Source organism: Leucoraja erinacea, chromosome 1 (genome assembly GCF_028641065.1).
Source record: "Leucoraja erinacea ecotype New England chromosome 1, Leri_hhj_1, whole genome shotgun sequence".
Taxonomy (NCBI): Eukaryota; Metazoa; Chordata; class Chondrichthyes; order Rajiformes; family Rajidae; genus Leucoraja; species Leucoraja erinaceus.
In genome coordinates this window covers 127,015,456-127,031,632 of record NC_073377.1, presented here as the reverse complement: position 1 = coordinate 127,031,632, position 16,177 = coordinate 127,015,456, and the positions used below count along the sequence as shown (strand labels likewise).

Genomic DNA, 16,177 nt, shown 5'->3' with positions numbered 1-16,177 from the left:
CTGCCCTATGTACTCTTAATTGTACCTGCAAAAAGTAATTTCATTGGAACCTGGTGTATATGCCAATAATCTAATTTGCATCTGAAATTGAATAGAACCCAACATCAAGAAGGTCACCATAATCAAGAATCATGAAGTTTGCATCCATACACTCTTCTTAACTTTCATTACCTCCCCCACGTGCACAGTGGCTGCATTGTATACTATTTCCAAAGCAAACCGCATTTCTAGCCTAGCTACAATAGTTCTGGAACCAAAAACTGAATATAGAAAATAAAAAATATGCTTGGTATTCAGTTCGAGTATTGGTGGAACAGATTTTATGTCAATGAGAAATTATAGTATTTTAAATAAACATTCGATAAAGATACTGGTAGAGGTGTATGTGAATGGAAGGTTGCTAAAGCACTGCATTTTTAAGTCTGTCATTGGATTGACCTTCCGATAATCATTACATTTTCACCAGCTTTGGCCTGAAGTTCTCTGATTCTGTTATAAAAAAGTATTAATTTGATTTTCTCGTTTCATTAATATCTCCATTATACATTATTTTCATCATTTTAATGACTTAGATAATTTACTTTGGAAAATTTACTTATTTTCTTCTTCAAAGAAAACTTCTTTGATTTTGTGAGCTTTCCTTCCTAATATGTTTTCAGGTTTTAGATCCATTTGAAGATCATAAGGTAAATGACATGGTTTTCTTTAGTCTCACCATCATGCAGTAGTTTGATAATGTCTCATGAAACTGATTAAGTTGTTGGCATATTCCATATTTCAACCATCCACCAAACTCGGCCTCAATTTGCTAATCACATTTCAACTTCAAAGCAGTGCAGTTGAGAAATTTTTACCTCTATTTGAATAATGAATTAGTATAGTTCTGATGATTACTTTGTTAGGTGGTAGAAGTTTATTTGGCTGCATGGAGTCTCCAAACTCTGCAAAAGAGTACTTGACCTTCACATAATGAAACAAATCAGCTATATTTAGGTAAAGAACATCCTGCAGCGGAGTGAAGAAATTTATGAAATTATTCCGCTTGACATTTGCAAATCCTTTGATTAATTTCTTGCTAACAAAGCCACCTTGTAAAGTTTACCACAATAATTCAAACACACAAGAGAACAGAACTTCCCTGTGGGATTTCACGAATCTTGACAATGAGGCCCCCTTCACCCTGTGTGCTGGATTGGAAGAGATTGGAATTATGAAATCTTTTATGACAGTGGGTGAATTATAACCAGGTAGGTGAATTTATTAGTCATAGTCATACAGCAGAGAAACTGGCCCTTCAGCCCAACTCATCTATACCGACCAAGATCTAATTAGTCCCATTTGTTTGCATTTAGCCCATATGCCTCTAAACCTTTCCTATCCAAATTTGTGATCAGGAAGACAACATGGATAACCGTGATTTAACAACCCTACTGATATCAAGGCTGATTTCAAGTCTGAAGAAGGGTCTTGACCAAAAACATCACCCATTCCTTCTGTCCGGAGATGCTGCCCATCCCGCTGAGTTACTCCAGCATTTTGGGTCTATCTGGTTTAAACCAGCATCTGCAGTTCCTTGATACACTGATTTTCATTACCATTGAACTCAATGAATAGAAAATTAACCACTTCATAAAATTGGTGTCTGGTTCAACACTACCTGTATTACACAATGGTCCAATACCAATATCATTCTCTGATTCTCTAATGTATTATTCCATGTCAACAGGTGGAAAATTTCAGTTGCTTTATCTCTTTATCACTTACCTTCAAAATCAAATAAAATACAAATAAATATTTGCACACCATAACAACTTTATCTCAAATATCTTTAAGAATTTTCACATGTTGTATGGTTAGATAATGTGTTATGCTAATACAGTATAATAGTAAGATTAAACGAGCTTACCAGTTTGAAGTTTGTTCTGTATTTTATGAAGAGTTACGATGAGGGATTACGTGAAGAACCCGCTCAGCACGCACGCACGGCATACTTCAAAGCAGCGGTGTGGAATCACAGATAGACACAGTTATTGATGTAAACATAGTAAAGATAAGGAGACATCAGTTTATAAATTTGACCCATATTATTGAGGGTGGGAGCGGAGGGCACGTAATTCCTCATCGTAACTCCTCATAAAATACAGATCAAACTTCAAACTGGTAAGTTCTCGTTTAATCTTACTATTTTACTTCGGAGTCATGTGAGTGATTCCGTGAAGATTTCAAAGCTCTGTGATTTCAAACAGTTATTACTACATCACTGCCAAAGTCTTTGAGGGAGGAAATGTGTTATTGTAACCAACCAATGAATCTGTTTGTAGAAAAACATAATGGTTTTTTTTTAACAATAACAACAAAGAAATTATATTGCTCCCCTGGGCTTAAATTAAATATTTGCAGTCTGTAAAATCTTTCCTGCAAATGAAACAGGTTTTGCCAATGGCTTATTATAAAATTTCTGAACGGTCTCCCCTCCCCACCATCCTGCTGTAGCCAGGATGTGGTCTATAGGCACGTCCATTCTTTTAGCCGTCGACGTGGATGCTGCCCTGGTGGAATGAAATTTGTACATGATAGTTTTGATCCCAGCAGCTTTTAGCACCTGCTTGAGCCATCTCGAAATGGCTCATCACCCAACCATAAGGTTTTTTATGACTGACCCACAAGGCTTTTCATCTCCCTCGAATATTTTGGTTGTGTCTATGTAGGATAGTAGGGTCATGGCACATAACCGTGTTTCTGGCAGGTAAGCCCGGAATTCCACGACTGGATTAGGTGTTCTTGGCCTGCTCTGTTTGATCATTCCCTGGATAACGACAGAGATCTGGTCTGGAGCTGTGAGCATGGTGTCCAGTCGCAATAGGTGTAGTGACTGGACCCTCTGTGCAGCTACAAGTGCCATCAACATGAGTGTTTTGAGCATAGATGGTTCCAGGTTGAGGGATCTGGCTGGTGGCCATCCCCTGAGGTATGTCAGAACCACACTGACATCCCATATATGGGTGTACCTTGGTTTAGGGGGTTAGAGTTGTAAATACCCTTCATTAGTTTGACCATCAGCTGGTGGGACCCCATGGCCTGTTGGCCTGGAGCTGGTTTTAAATAGACAGGCAGGGCAATTCTAGCTGTGTTGATGGCTCTGTAGCTAAGTCCTTCATCGTGGTGAAGGTTCGCCAGGAATTCCAGTACGTTGGTAACTGTAGCGGTTGAGTATGTGGTCCCTATATCCAAGCAGTACTTCTCCCATTTTTTGATGCTGGACAAGTGCTGTTTTTTAGTGGATGTTCGGAGGGATGCTGACATGGTGTCGACAGTTTGTTATGAAAATCCCAGTCCCAGAAGTGGTTTGTGCAGAACCTGCAACCCAGGAGTTTAATGTTTTCATGGCACGGGTGGCTTGTGCCCAACACTGGGTGTTAATAACTCTGGGTCACTGGGGAATACCATCAGAGTTTCAACAACCATGTCATGGAGTATTGGGAACCATGGCTGTGTAGGCCAGTCGGGTACTATCAAAATACCTGAAGCAGAGTCCATTTGTACTGTGCGTAGTCCCCGACTAATGAGACAGAAGGGAGGAAATAAATAGAAGTAGAATTTCCCCAATCCAGCGCGAACGCATCTACCGCTGCTGCCTCAGGGTCTGGTTCCCAAGTGACATACATATTGATTTATTTGCATCAAGGCTAAATAATATCTGGCATGCCATATTGCTTGATAACTTTTGTGAAAATTTTTTTGGGGGTTTAAACATCCATTCGATGTTGTCATTAAATTTACGTGACCTGGTGTCTGCCACTGTATTTAGCTTACCTGGCAGGTAAGTTACTGATAGTCAAATATGTCTTTGGACACACCATTGCCAAATTGTGTTGACCAACTTGTCGCATGATACCGATTTTATGCCACCCATATGGTTAATGTAGGTCACCACTGTAGTATTATCTACTTATAACCGTACATGCAAGTGATGCATATTTATGCATATGCTTTTAAACCATAAAAGTCACCCAACATCTCTAGATAATTAATGGCAGTGTAACAACAGCGTATTACACCAGTGTAAGTGGTAACAATGATTCTGGGTTAGTCCATCTACTACTTGTGCTGGATATAGTTGCTCCCCAGCCTTGAGCACTGGCATCTGTTTGGATAACTGACGTAGGGTTAGTGATGATAATAGGCTGAAACTATGTCAAACGTTTTTTGCCCACCATTGTAGTTCTGATATTACTTCAGTGAGTAACTTCATGAAACAATCATAATGACCTGTATGTCGTTTTTGGTACTAGGTCCAAATTATGTAGCCGGAAATGCTGCGACCATTTTCCCAATTACTCTGTTACTTGTCGAGTAGTTGGTAGTTTGTTGACCATTAAATTGTTGCATGATTGTGCCAATTCAACTATGTTGTCTCTTGGCAATGTTACAGTCACGTAGACTGAATTAATTGTGAAGCCCAAGTAGTCCATGATAGTGGATGGCTTCAACTTAGATTTATCTGGATGTAAGATAACCCCAGGGTTTCGAATAATTGTTTGGTAGCTGAACAGCTAACATAGTCAATTTCATGGTCTTGCCTACCATTTAGGATATCATCAAGATATGCCATGCCAATATGTTTTTGTCTTCTGAATATTGCCAGAGCTGGTTTTAGTGTCTTGGTGACACTCTTGGGCTGATGTGAACCCATTGGGTAATGCTTTAAACTGCTATAGCTGCCCCATCCAGGTAAATTTCAGGTATCTGCGATGATCCTTGTGAATGATACTAAATAGTAAACAACTTTAAGATGAATGCTTGCCATGAAGTATCCTTTGGAATTTAGTTGTTTGGCAGTAACAACCGGTTCCATTTTGAAATGTATATACTTAACAAACATATTTAGTGAATTTAAGTCAATGATGATGCGACATCCACCATCTTTTTTGGGTTTAGTGAATATATTTGATACGAATTGCAAGGGTTCAGGTTTTCCCATGATGCCCTTTGTAATTATTCTCACCAGTTCAGCTTGTCCCTCTTGTTTCTTTAACGGAGTTGGGAAAAATACCCTCTGGTGTGAACGTTGACGGTGGCAATTTTTCTAGTATGAATTGTACTTTATATCCACTAATGCCATTGAGTATATACTGATCACTCGTGATAGACTCCCATATGTTAGTATTACTCTACTGGTAGGAACCAGACACACCTACCTCCATGGTTTTGGATATTCTTCTGTTTCCTGCCGGTCCAAAGAGTGTTGCACATCGTCTGACGTGGTGGTGATGTTGGGGGGTGGCACATTTTCCATGGGCCCTGGTCTAAAGAAGACTTTTGGTGATAGAATGCGGACCCCGAGCTTTCATCAGTCCGATATGGTAGACGTTGACTGATGGACGCGATGGGATGCTGCTGCATAGGAATTATTGTTTTTGGTTACTCGTCCCGGCCCTGCCCTCATGAGCCGAAAGTTTTGTAAAACCTCTTGCATGTCGTTCATATGCTTTGTGAGGTTTTTGCCAAAGAGCAGTGGGTCTGGCTCAGTGGCTGGGGTATACACAACCCCGCAATGTAGGATATTATGGCAGGTCTTATGACTTGTTTACGAAGGTTGTGGTCATCTCCGTATTTGTCCATGGAACGAGGAAAAGCAATGTGATGGCTGACGTCAGGCTTTTAACGCCTCCTGCATGTGGGGTTTCCACTTAGCTGTCCACCACACCAAGCAGCTCTTCCTGTTCCTGCACCCCTTGCATACTCCCGAGATCTTCAGTCATTGCCCCTGTTCTTGACCAGCCCAGTCCTGGTCACCAAAGCTATCCTCTGGAAAGGAGGAAGCAATGGACAGTGCACAAGGCACTGTGGGGGGAGTTCCTGAGCCCCCTCTGCGAGAGCGCCCCTCCTGGGGTGCACCTCGCTGGAGCTCCTGCTCCAAGAGCTGCTCCAAGTGGCTCAGGCGGCTCTCTCTCCCCCGCCTGGGTGGAGAGACGTCCCCGTCCGACAAGTCGGAGCCACCGGCCGGACGCCTCTTTCATGGCTTTACATCCAGCCCACTGCTCAGGCGCTAGCGGGCTGGGCTCGGCGCGGTGTTGGGGTATAGTGGACCGCCCGGTAAGCGGTCCTACCGCCTTGTTGATGTCCCCACGAGATGGAACGCTCCTCCGTGGAGTCGAGCAGGGGTCAGGTCTGTTCTGGCAGCTGTCTTTTCCCCCGTGCGGGTGGAAAGATGTCCCGTCCGATAAGTCGGAGCCACTGGCCGGATGCCTCTTCCGTGGCGGTACTTCCAGCCCGTTGCTCAGGCGCTAGCGGGTTGGGCCCAGCACAGTGTCGGGATATTCCTACCGCCTTGATGCTGCCTGCCCCCAGATGGAACGCTCCTCTGTGGAGTCGAGCGGGGGACAGGTCTGTTCTGTTGCTGCCCCTCCCCCCCCGATGGAACGCTCCTTCATGGAGTTGAGCGGGGGACAGGTTTGTTCTAGAGCCTTTCTTCTCTGCCTGAAAGCAGAAGGCTCCCTGTGAAAGAAAAATCCGATGTCAGCTTACCTGACGGTCCGTTCTTTTACCTCCATAGCGGGAGCGCCTGATTCCCGCTGTGCCGCTGTTGCTCTGCTGGACATAATGCCGCGCATGCGTGCTGAGCGGGTTCTTCATGGAATCACTCACGTGACTCCGAAGTAAAATACAAAGCTAACTTACATAGTAATTTGCCTGCTAATACTAATGCAGCTGCTGAATCATTGTATTGTCTTGGATTTTGAAGGAAACTGCACAGCTAACAATATCATAAGGTCATAAGTGATAGGAGTAGAATTAGGTCATCAAGTCCACTCTGCCATTCAATCATGGCTGATTTATCTTTCCCTCCTAATCCCATTCTCCTACCCCATTCCCTGCATTTTCCCACACAACCTTTGACATCTGCACTAGTCAAAAATCTATCTATCTCTGCCTTAAAAATAACCACTGACATAACTACATCCTTCTGGGGCAAAGAAATCCACAGATTCACCACCCTCTGACTAAAGAAATGTCTCCTCATCTTCCTAAAACAACATCCTTTAATTATAAGGCTATGACATATGAAATACCAGCAGCAATTACGAAGAATTCTTCAGTGAGTTTTGTTAATAACACAGGATATTTCACCCACCAGAATGAATTGAATTTATCAATGCAACTTTAGCATGTAATGGATGCATTATTCTGGAAAGTTGGCAGGACCATTCATTTCTCTGAGTGTGGGAAAGCAATTGGTTATGCAGCAATATACTTCCGCTACATTTTGCAGACTGCACAGACTGCTCGGTTGTACTTATCTGTAGATCCAAACAATATCAATTAATCCAATGTTATAAAATAGCCTTCTTTTTCCTTGATATATAGAACATAGAACAGCGGAGAACAGGCACATTGGCACACTATGTCTGTGCCGAACATGATACAAAGACAGCCTCTTATATGTCTGCATATAATCCATATCCATCCATTCCCTGCATTTCCATATGCCTATCTAATAGTGTCTTAAATGCATGGTTTTAATACCTGATAGGTTGCCCGATTCTTGCTAAATAACTGGGCCAATGCATGAATCATTCACCTTAAATGAATCTTATGTGTGAGGAGAAAATTGATTGTATGCCTTAGATTTCATGGGTGATGTACCAATGTTATACCATTACTTAATGCAACATAGACACAGCATTTGTTTGAAGTAGCTCCCTGTTCTGCTTTTGCAAGTCACTGAAAATTGCATCTTTCTCAAAATTTTCCCCACAATAAGCTGAAGCACATCCATTTTGGAGCCTTATAAATGTATGGATCTCAGATGTGAAATCATCTTCTCCTCCTAAGAAATCTAGATTAAAAGGATTTATTTCATACTCAAAACAAATGTCTACTCTATTTTGAGTCATAACTACCTACCCAGACAATAGCATATTCATACATTGTTAAACTAATTTACTTTTTCAAATCATTTATTTCATTGCCAGTAACTGCTGATTATTTAAAATTTAAAGGAATCATTGTTGCTTAGCTGGAAGGTTGAAAGTGCAACCTGAGGTTTTGAATATTGAATATTGCTTGAATTTCCAAAAGCTATCCTTTTTATCAGGCTGCAGATTTCTAGTGAAATACATAACATTCTTATAAAAAGGGAAACAGATCATATAGAATAACTATATTCTATTTCTGTTTTGTTCACAATATCAGTTACAAATTATCGGGAAAGAGTTCTCTGACATTGTTCATCTATCCAGTAAGTTATAATAATGTCTCTATCTCAGAACAAAAATAGCTTTGACAAAAATATTTGAAACATTTAAAGTAAACAGGGACAAATTATTTGTCTTTAAATGCAATTGGTGAGATTATTAACTTTGATCTACCTGCCTACAGATGATCCATATCCCTCTATTCCCTGCACTTTCATATGCCCATCTAAAAACTTCTTAAACGCCACTATCGTGTGTGTAAAAAAAATAACAACAAAAAAACTTGCCCCACACTTCTCCATTCACATGGGAGGGCTGGTCTCCCAATGCAATATTCCACCCCCCACAAACACACACAGCCACACACAGCCACACACAGACACACACACAGACACACAGACACACACAGACTCACTCACTCACACTCACACACACTCACTCACACTCTCACTCACACACACAGACTCTCACTCACTCACACCCTCACTCACACTCTCATTCATTCTCTCACTCACACACACTCACTCACACTCTCACTCACACACACTTACTCACACTCTCACTCACACACACTCACACACAGACTCTCACTCACACACACACACTTCTCACGCAGACTCTCACTCACTCTCACTCACACACACTCACTCACACTCTCACTCTCACACTCACTCACACAGACTCACACTTGCACACACACACAGGCTCTCACTGTCACTCACACACAGACACACACACACACGCACTCAGACTCTCTCTCACACAGAGACTCACACACACACACACAGACTCTCACTCACACAGACAGACTCTCCCTCAAACACATATACACAGATTCACTCTCACACACAGACACTCACACTCACACTCTCACATACACTCTCACTCACACACTCACTCACACACACTCTCACTCACATACTCACTCACACACTCACACACACACACACACACACACTCTTACTCACACAGACTCACACACACACACACACTCTCACTCACACACACATACACAAATTCACTCTCACACACAGACACTCACACTCACACTCACACACACACTCTCACTCACACTCTCACTCACACACACTCACACTCACACTCACACCCTCACACACACCTCACACTCACACTCCACTCACACACACACACAGACTCTCACTCACACACACACACACAGACTCTCCCTCACACACACATACACACACAGATTCACTCTCTCACACACACACACACACTCACACTCACACTCACACCCACACTCACGCAATCAGACTCACTCTCACACACACAGACTCACTCACACACACACATACTCACTCTCACACACACTCACACACACACACTCACACACACACACATACACTCCCTCACACACACACACACACACACTCACACAGATTCACTCCCATACACTGACACTCACACACACACACACTCACACACAGACACACTCTGACACTCACACACGCACATACTCACTCACACACACACACATACTCACTCTCACACACACAGACTCACACACACACACACACATAAACTCACTCTCACACACAGACACTCACACACACACACACACACACACTCACTCTCACACACACACACAGACACACACAGACACTCACACACACACACAGACTCACTCTCACACACAGACTAACACACACACACACTCACAGTCATGAAATGAGCGGGACTTTTGATCTAAAGACACTTGGATTTAATAAATAAAACATTGCAGTTTCAAGTACAGGCAGGGCAGCAGGCAAAACAACTCATTTCATTTTCATCAAGGGCTAACAAATAATTTATTCAAGTACATTGCACAATCACAGTTGAGTTGAGTTGAGTTGATCCACAGCAGAATGAGTTGTGGCCTCTCCCTCGCGATCTTGCAGAGAGACTGAGCCAGGTCCAGCATTTGGGCTTTATAGTCCTGCCCCCCACCATCCGGAAGGGGCGTGACCTTCAAGGCGGTGATTAACAGGCGACAGGATCTCAAGATTTTTTAAACACTAATAACTCTTTTATTTTTCATCGATGGGAAAAATCCTCGGGGCCTGATCAGCAGAGGACTCTGAGTGAGATTGCCAAAAATCACAGCCGTACGTGGTAGCGTTTTTTCTAAAATCCAACAACAACACAAACAGGATGTAGTCATGATGAGACTTTTTATTATATAGATATCAAGTCTTCCCTCACCCTCCAATGTTCCAGATAACATTTCTGAAAACTCCTTTTCAGTCCAAGTCCTGCCCAGCTATAGTCAGCCTACAGTCCAGTCACAGCATCAGATAATGGCTGCTATGGTAACAGATGGTTGCCCAAAGCCTTTCTGATTCTCGGCAGTCTTATGTTGATCCATCTAGTAGTTTCTGCAGACAGTAGTAGCTTGAAGTTCATAAGGAAATTTGCTATGCCACCAATAGGTCGCTTGATGTCCTCATAGAGCAGAGAGATGCCATTTGTAATGGATAGAGGGATATAATCTATGGATTGCTCATAGTTCTACAGGAACAAAAGAATGCTGCCTATAAATTGAAATATAAAGAACTACAGAAGCTGCTTAGCACACAAAAGGACACAGAGTGCTGGGGTAACTCAGCAGGTCAGGCAGCATCTCTGGAGAACATGGATAGATGAGTTTTAGTGTTGAGACGTTCTTCAGACAAATGTTCGAGAAGAGTCACACACCAAATTGTCACCTATATATGTTTTCCAGAGATGCTGCCCAACCTGGTGAGTTACTCTAGCACTTTGTGTCCTTTTCTGCCTATAAATCATTTGTTATCTATCATTTGTGACATGATTCAGCACCTGCATGGATTATTCTCTTATGTTAGGATGGAGATGCCACAGATAAGCATATTAATTTGCTACAGCAGCAGACATATAGTGTAGGTGAAGTTATCTTATTTCCGCACAACTCTTGTTCAACTTTGTCCTGATCGTTTGTATTCAGAAATGAATGCAAGGAGAAGAGTGAAGATAACAACCAAACCTATGATAAACTTTTTTTCACATAGAGAGTTGTGATTCTGTGGAATTCTCTGCCACAGAAGGTAGTTGAGGCCAGCTCATTGGCTATATTTAAGAGAGAGTTAGATGTGGCCCTTGTGGCTAAAGGGATCAGGGGGTATGGAAAGAAGGCAGGTACAGGATACTGAGTTGGATGATCAGCCATGCCCATATTGAATGCTAGTGCAGGCTCGAAGGGCTGAATGGCCTACTCTTGCACCTATTTTCTATGTTTCTATGTTTCTATTTTTCTATGATTTAATCCTGCAGATTGAATGAGTGGTGATATAGTCAGGGTGCCGGCAGGGTGTTGCATCTGGAAATGATTTAAAAAAATGGACTTTCTCCAGGTTATAGCATTGCCACACAATCCAATTCTTAGGTAATTTTCCTTATGTTGATAGATGGTTGTCAAATAACTTAAACAGGGGACCTTGTTACAGAATTTTAAAGTTGGTACATTTCAGAAGCTAAGCTTAAAGAATTACCCAAGGTTATTCCTAATGGCAGGTTACATGTATGAATCTTCCCAATTTCACTTCGGAGTCACGTGAGTGACTACGTGAAGAGCCCACTCAGCACGCATGCGCGACATTGCGTTCACGCAGGCAACAGCGACGCAGCGGGAGTAAGGCGCTCCCGCTACAAGCCTGAAGGAAAGGTCCGTTAGGTAAGTACTTACCTTCAGTTTAAACCAGCGACTTTACGTTTGTTTTTGCTCCAGGGGGAGCAAAGCAGCAGAGGGAAGCGGACACCGTTTGACTCCAGGGAAGGAGCCGACAGTGGAGGGGGGGAGAGGCGGCAACGGGGCCGCACATGCTGCGGTCCACAGACACGGGTGCTGCGCTGATGCCCAGTCCGCTAAACAGCTGTCTGACCAACAGCAGCGGACTGGAGGGAAATTTAAAAACCAGCCGGCACCCCTGCAGACTCCCGACAAGGAGACTTGCCGCCGGAGAACCGCTGAAATGCCGCCCGAAAACGGCAGACAGCCTCTAACAGCAGGGTCAGGACCAACCTCACGCTGGAGACAGACACGGAAGATGGAATCAACACTTCAAACAAGAAACAAGAGTGTCTGTTTCTCCAAGCCAGAGGAAGGTCATGGAGCTAAAAACTCCAGCGAGACTGCCTCAGGAGCAGGAGCAAGTCCGCCAAGGTAGCTAACACTCCCACTCCAGTGCCTAACAGCATTGGCCATCTCCCTTGTCGAGGGATTGATGGGGACCAGACTGGACTGGTCAAGAAGAGGGGTCACTGGCTGAAGTTTATCGGGAGTATGCTTGAGGTACAGGATCAGGAAGAGCTGCTGGGTGTGGCCACTATGTGGCTCCACCACTAGCGAGATGGCTTTTCAGTCTCAACTGATGGCCAGCTTACTACCTGTTCTTTTCAAAAAACCTCTCCAAGCCAGGTAATCATGAAGTATTGGATTCATCACGCCTCCCCTAAATTGCATTTACTCAAAGTGCCCACCGTTATTGGGGGGTACATTGAGCATAGCTTTAAAACCCAAATATCTTTACATGCGTTTGATATCCCTGACGTCGGTTATCATTTCGCATGCTCATTTCAGAGGGACAGGGTAGTATGGCAAAACACCTGACCCTACTGCTTGCAGTGCTCCGCAACTTCTTAGGAAGTTATAAAACCTGCCCTCAACTTAAAAAATTACAGGACTGTGAGAATGCTGACCTCTCAACCACAAATCCTGCTAGCTGGCTAAGTTATCAAACCAAGCCTAAAAAACTGGAGAAGTATCCAAAATTTCAGCATCTAGAGGTCAGGGTCTGGAATGAGCACCACAGAAAACCAGCAGCAGTGCCTCTACGCGTCCACCAGTAGGCGTCCATCTAATAGTACTGGTGTAAGCTCGGGGCCCGCATGCCAACCCCCGAGTTAGCCCTGTTTTTTCAGGCCAGGGTCCAGAGCGGGCCCCCTGGAAAAATGTGCCACCCCCAACAACACCATCCCTACGGACAAGGAACCGGAAGCTGAAGAGATGAACACACCACGGAACAACAGTGAAATAAGATAAGTATGAATCCTGCCATCACACAAAAGATGAAGGGTTTGTACTAACAAAGCATTCAAGAATAAAATTAAATTAGATCCCATCCTGCTCGGCCTTTTGGCTAAGATTAGTAGTAACTGCCTTATCAGTTTATAGCTGATATGTCCCTTCCCAGGGACCATGCAATACCAGTACAGCATGCACCCTAGGGGTCTACCCTCCCACTAATAAGAACACGAGGGACTAGCAACAGGGGGTAATAATTACTCAGAGGTCATATAGAAGCCTATATGAACCTTTGGTACCAACTAACCAAGATGGTAAGGTTGCCATCATTGATATCAAGGGGTCATAATAAACCCAGTATGAACATTTGACTCTAAAAATCCCAACATGGTATATGTCGCACCGTCATTGACTTGCCACTTGAGTATCTCGCCAGGCCACACTTGGAATATTGAAACTGCCAACCTTTTCATTCCAAGCATACTTACTGGTAGACATCAACTTAAAAGATGCATACTATTCAGTACCCATTCAAAAAGCTTTGAGATAACTTGGCAGTATTAATTATTGAATATGGCTATTACAGCCAAACTGGTTCCAGATATTCTAACCAGCCCTGGCTATATTAAGGAACTATCGTCATGGCATGTTCCAATGATATTAACGACGACTAATCCATGGGTATAGCTATCACAGCTTCAGCTATTATTCTTTTAGCCGAGTTTGTCATGCTATCCAGATAGATCTACGATTGAAACCATTGCTCTCAGCCTTGACTAAGATCAAGCGGAGTATCTGTTGTTGTTAGTTCTATTTTGACTCGTCCCTTATCAAGGGACCATATATCAATTGATTTGGAACAGGGAGACGGGGAGGGGCTTGCTCCGTCCACTCCACGCATCAACCAGTATTGCAGTACTTTGAAATATAAATCCTCCACTGTTGACTATCTGGTATCCAACACACTACCCACTTATCTTTAACTTGGCATAGGAGAGTCAGTATGACACAACCTGTAACAATTAATGGTATCTACCTACCATTCAACAGTGGCAAGAGTATTGGGAGTTTGTAGCAGCTGTTCCAGCTACTTAACTTGAACCTTCCATTAAGGCTAGGTTCTAATGTTCAAACTACCCACACCCAAAACATGGTGGCATATGGACTCTGTGGAGTCTCATCATCACTATAGACACTAGGCGTAAAACCTAGTTTGGGAATTTTGAGTACGCTCTATTGGCAAAGCATATTATCCTGCAGTGCACTATTTTGCATGTGTGTTTATAATTAACAACATCACAGTAGTGACATACACAAACCACTTGGGCAGAATAAATCGATATCATGTGACATTTATTTAACAATTGGAAACTACAGGTCGTCAAAAATATACGACCATCAGCAAACTTACCTACTAGGTGAGCTAAATACTGTAAACAGACATATTAAACCCAAGTATTGCTGGAATTACAAAGCGATATGGAACACCCGATATCGATCTCACTGTATTCAATTGAATTCTCCACGTACCGATGTATGTCGCAAGAAACCCAATTTGAGGCAGGGGCAATGAATTCATTCCCACTGAATTAGGAAGCATGAGGGGGGAATCTAATCTATGTTTTTTTCCCCTTTTTTCCTACCTCATCAGGTACTACGGCCTCATCAGTCGGGTACTGCGCACATGCCATGATAAATTAAACTACTGGATTGCAAATTTGAAAAGACCATCACTGGGCCTGGATTGCAGAATAGGGAAGACCTCTGCTGGGCCTGGATTGTCAATAGCCTATCAACATAAGGATAGCATCCCATCGCATATCCACTAGGGAACATACTTGGCGAACATCAAGAAGTGGGAAGATACCATTCAAATACAGGAACCATATATTCAACTACAACAAACCTGTACTGGAGTTCTGGCAGGTCTTCACCACAATGAATGATTCAGCCAGAAGTGTGCTGTCAGCCTACTTAACTCGGGCACCAGGGCCACAGGCCATAGGGTACCTCCCACTGGTGATCAAATTTAGGAGAGGTTAATTCCCCAGACCCAGGTACACCCAAATCTGGGATGTCAGTATGGACCTGACGTACCTGAGGGGATGGTCACCAACCAGGTCCCTCACCCTGGGACAGCCCACCCTGAAGGGACACGCTGATGGCCTTGTCTCAGCACAAAGAGTCCAGTTTCCTCCATCCACTACGATTGGACAATATGGTCCACTACACCATGTTACATTACCATTAGGGACTGGGCAAACAGAGCAGACCAGGAACATCAGGTCTAGTTATGGAATTCCGGGCATACCCACCTGAACCACGGTTATGTGTCATGACCCACTTATTGAACTACATCGACACAATAAGTAATCCTCGAGGGAGAGAAAAAGCCTTATGGGTCAGCCACAAGAAACGCTATGGTCGGGTGATGAGCCAAACTATCTCAAGTGGCTCAAGCAGGTACTGGGAGTTGCTGGAGTACATATTCATGTGTATAAATCTTACTACACCAGGACAGCATCCACATCAGTGACTAAGAGGATGGACATGCCAATGGACCACATCCTGGCTACAGCGGGGTGGTCTAGGGAGTATACGTTCCAAACTTTTATAACAAACCACTGACAGAACCTATATCGTTTTCAGAAAAAGAATCTGCAAAAAATATATAATTTAAGCCCGGGGGAGCATTTGGTCTTGTTGTTGTTAATAACACCATTATTGTTTTTACAAACAGATTCATGGTTGATTACGATAACATACTTCCTCCCTCGAAAGACTTCGGCAGCGAGTGAAGTATGAACTGTTACACAGTTTGAAATCACAGAGCTTTAAAATCTTCACGTAATCACTCACGTTACTCCGAAGTAAAATAGTAAGATTAAACGAGAACTTACCAGTTTGAAGTTTGATCTGTATTTTATGAGGAGTTACG

At 43.2% G+C, this 16,177-nt stretch overlaps 1 pseudogene; it reads left to right on the top strand.

Moving 5' to 3' along the window:
• Window positions 1-13,998: 13,998 nt before the first annotated feature.
• Window positions 13,999-14,177, top strand: LOC129704749 (U2 spliceosomal RNA; annotated as a pseudogene).
• The last annotated feature ends 2,000 nt before the right edge of the window (window positions 14,178-16,177 follow it).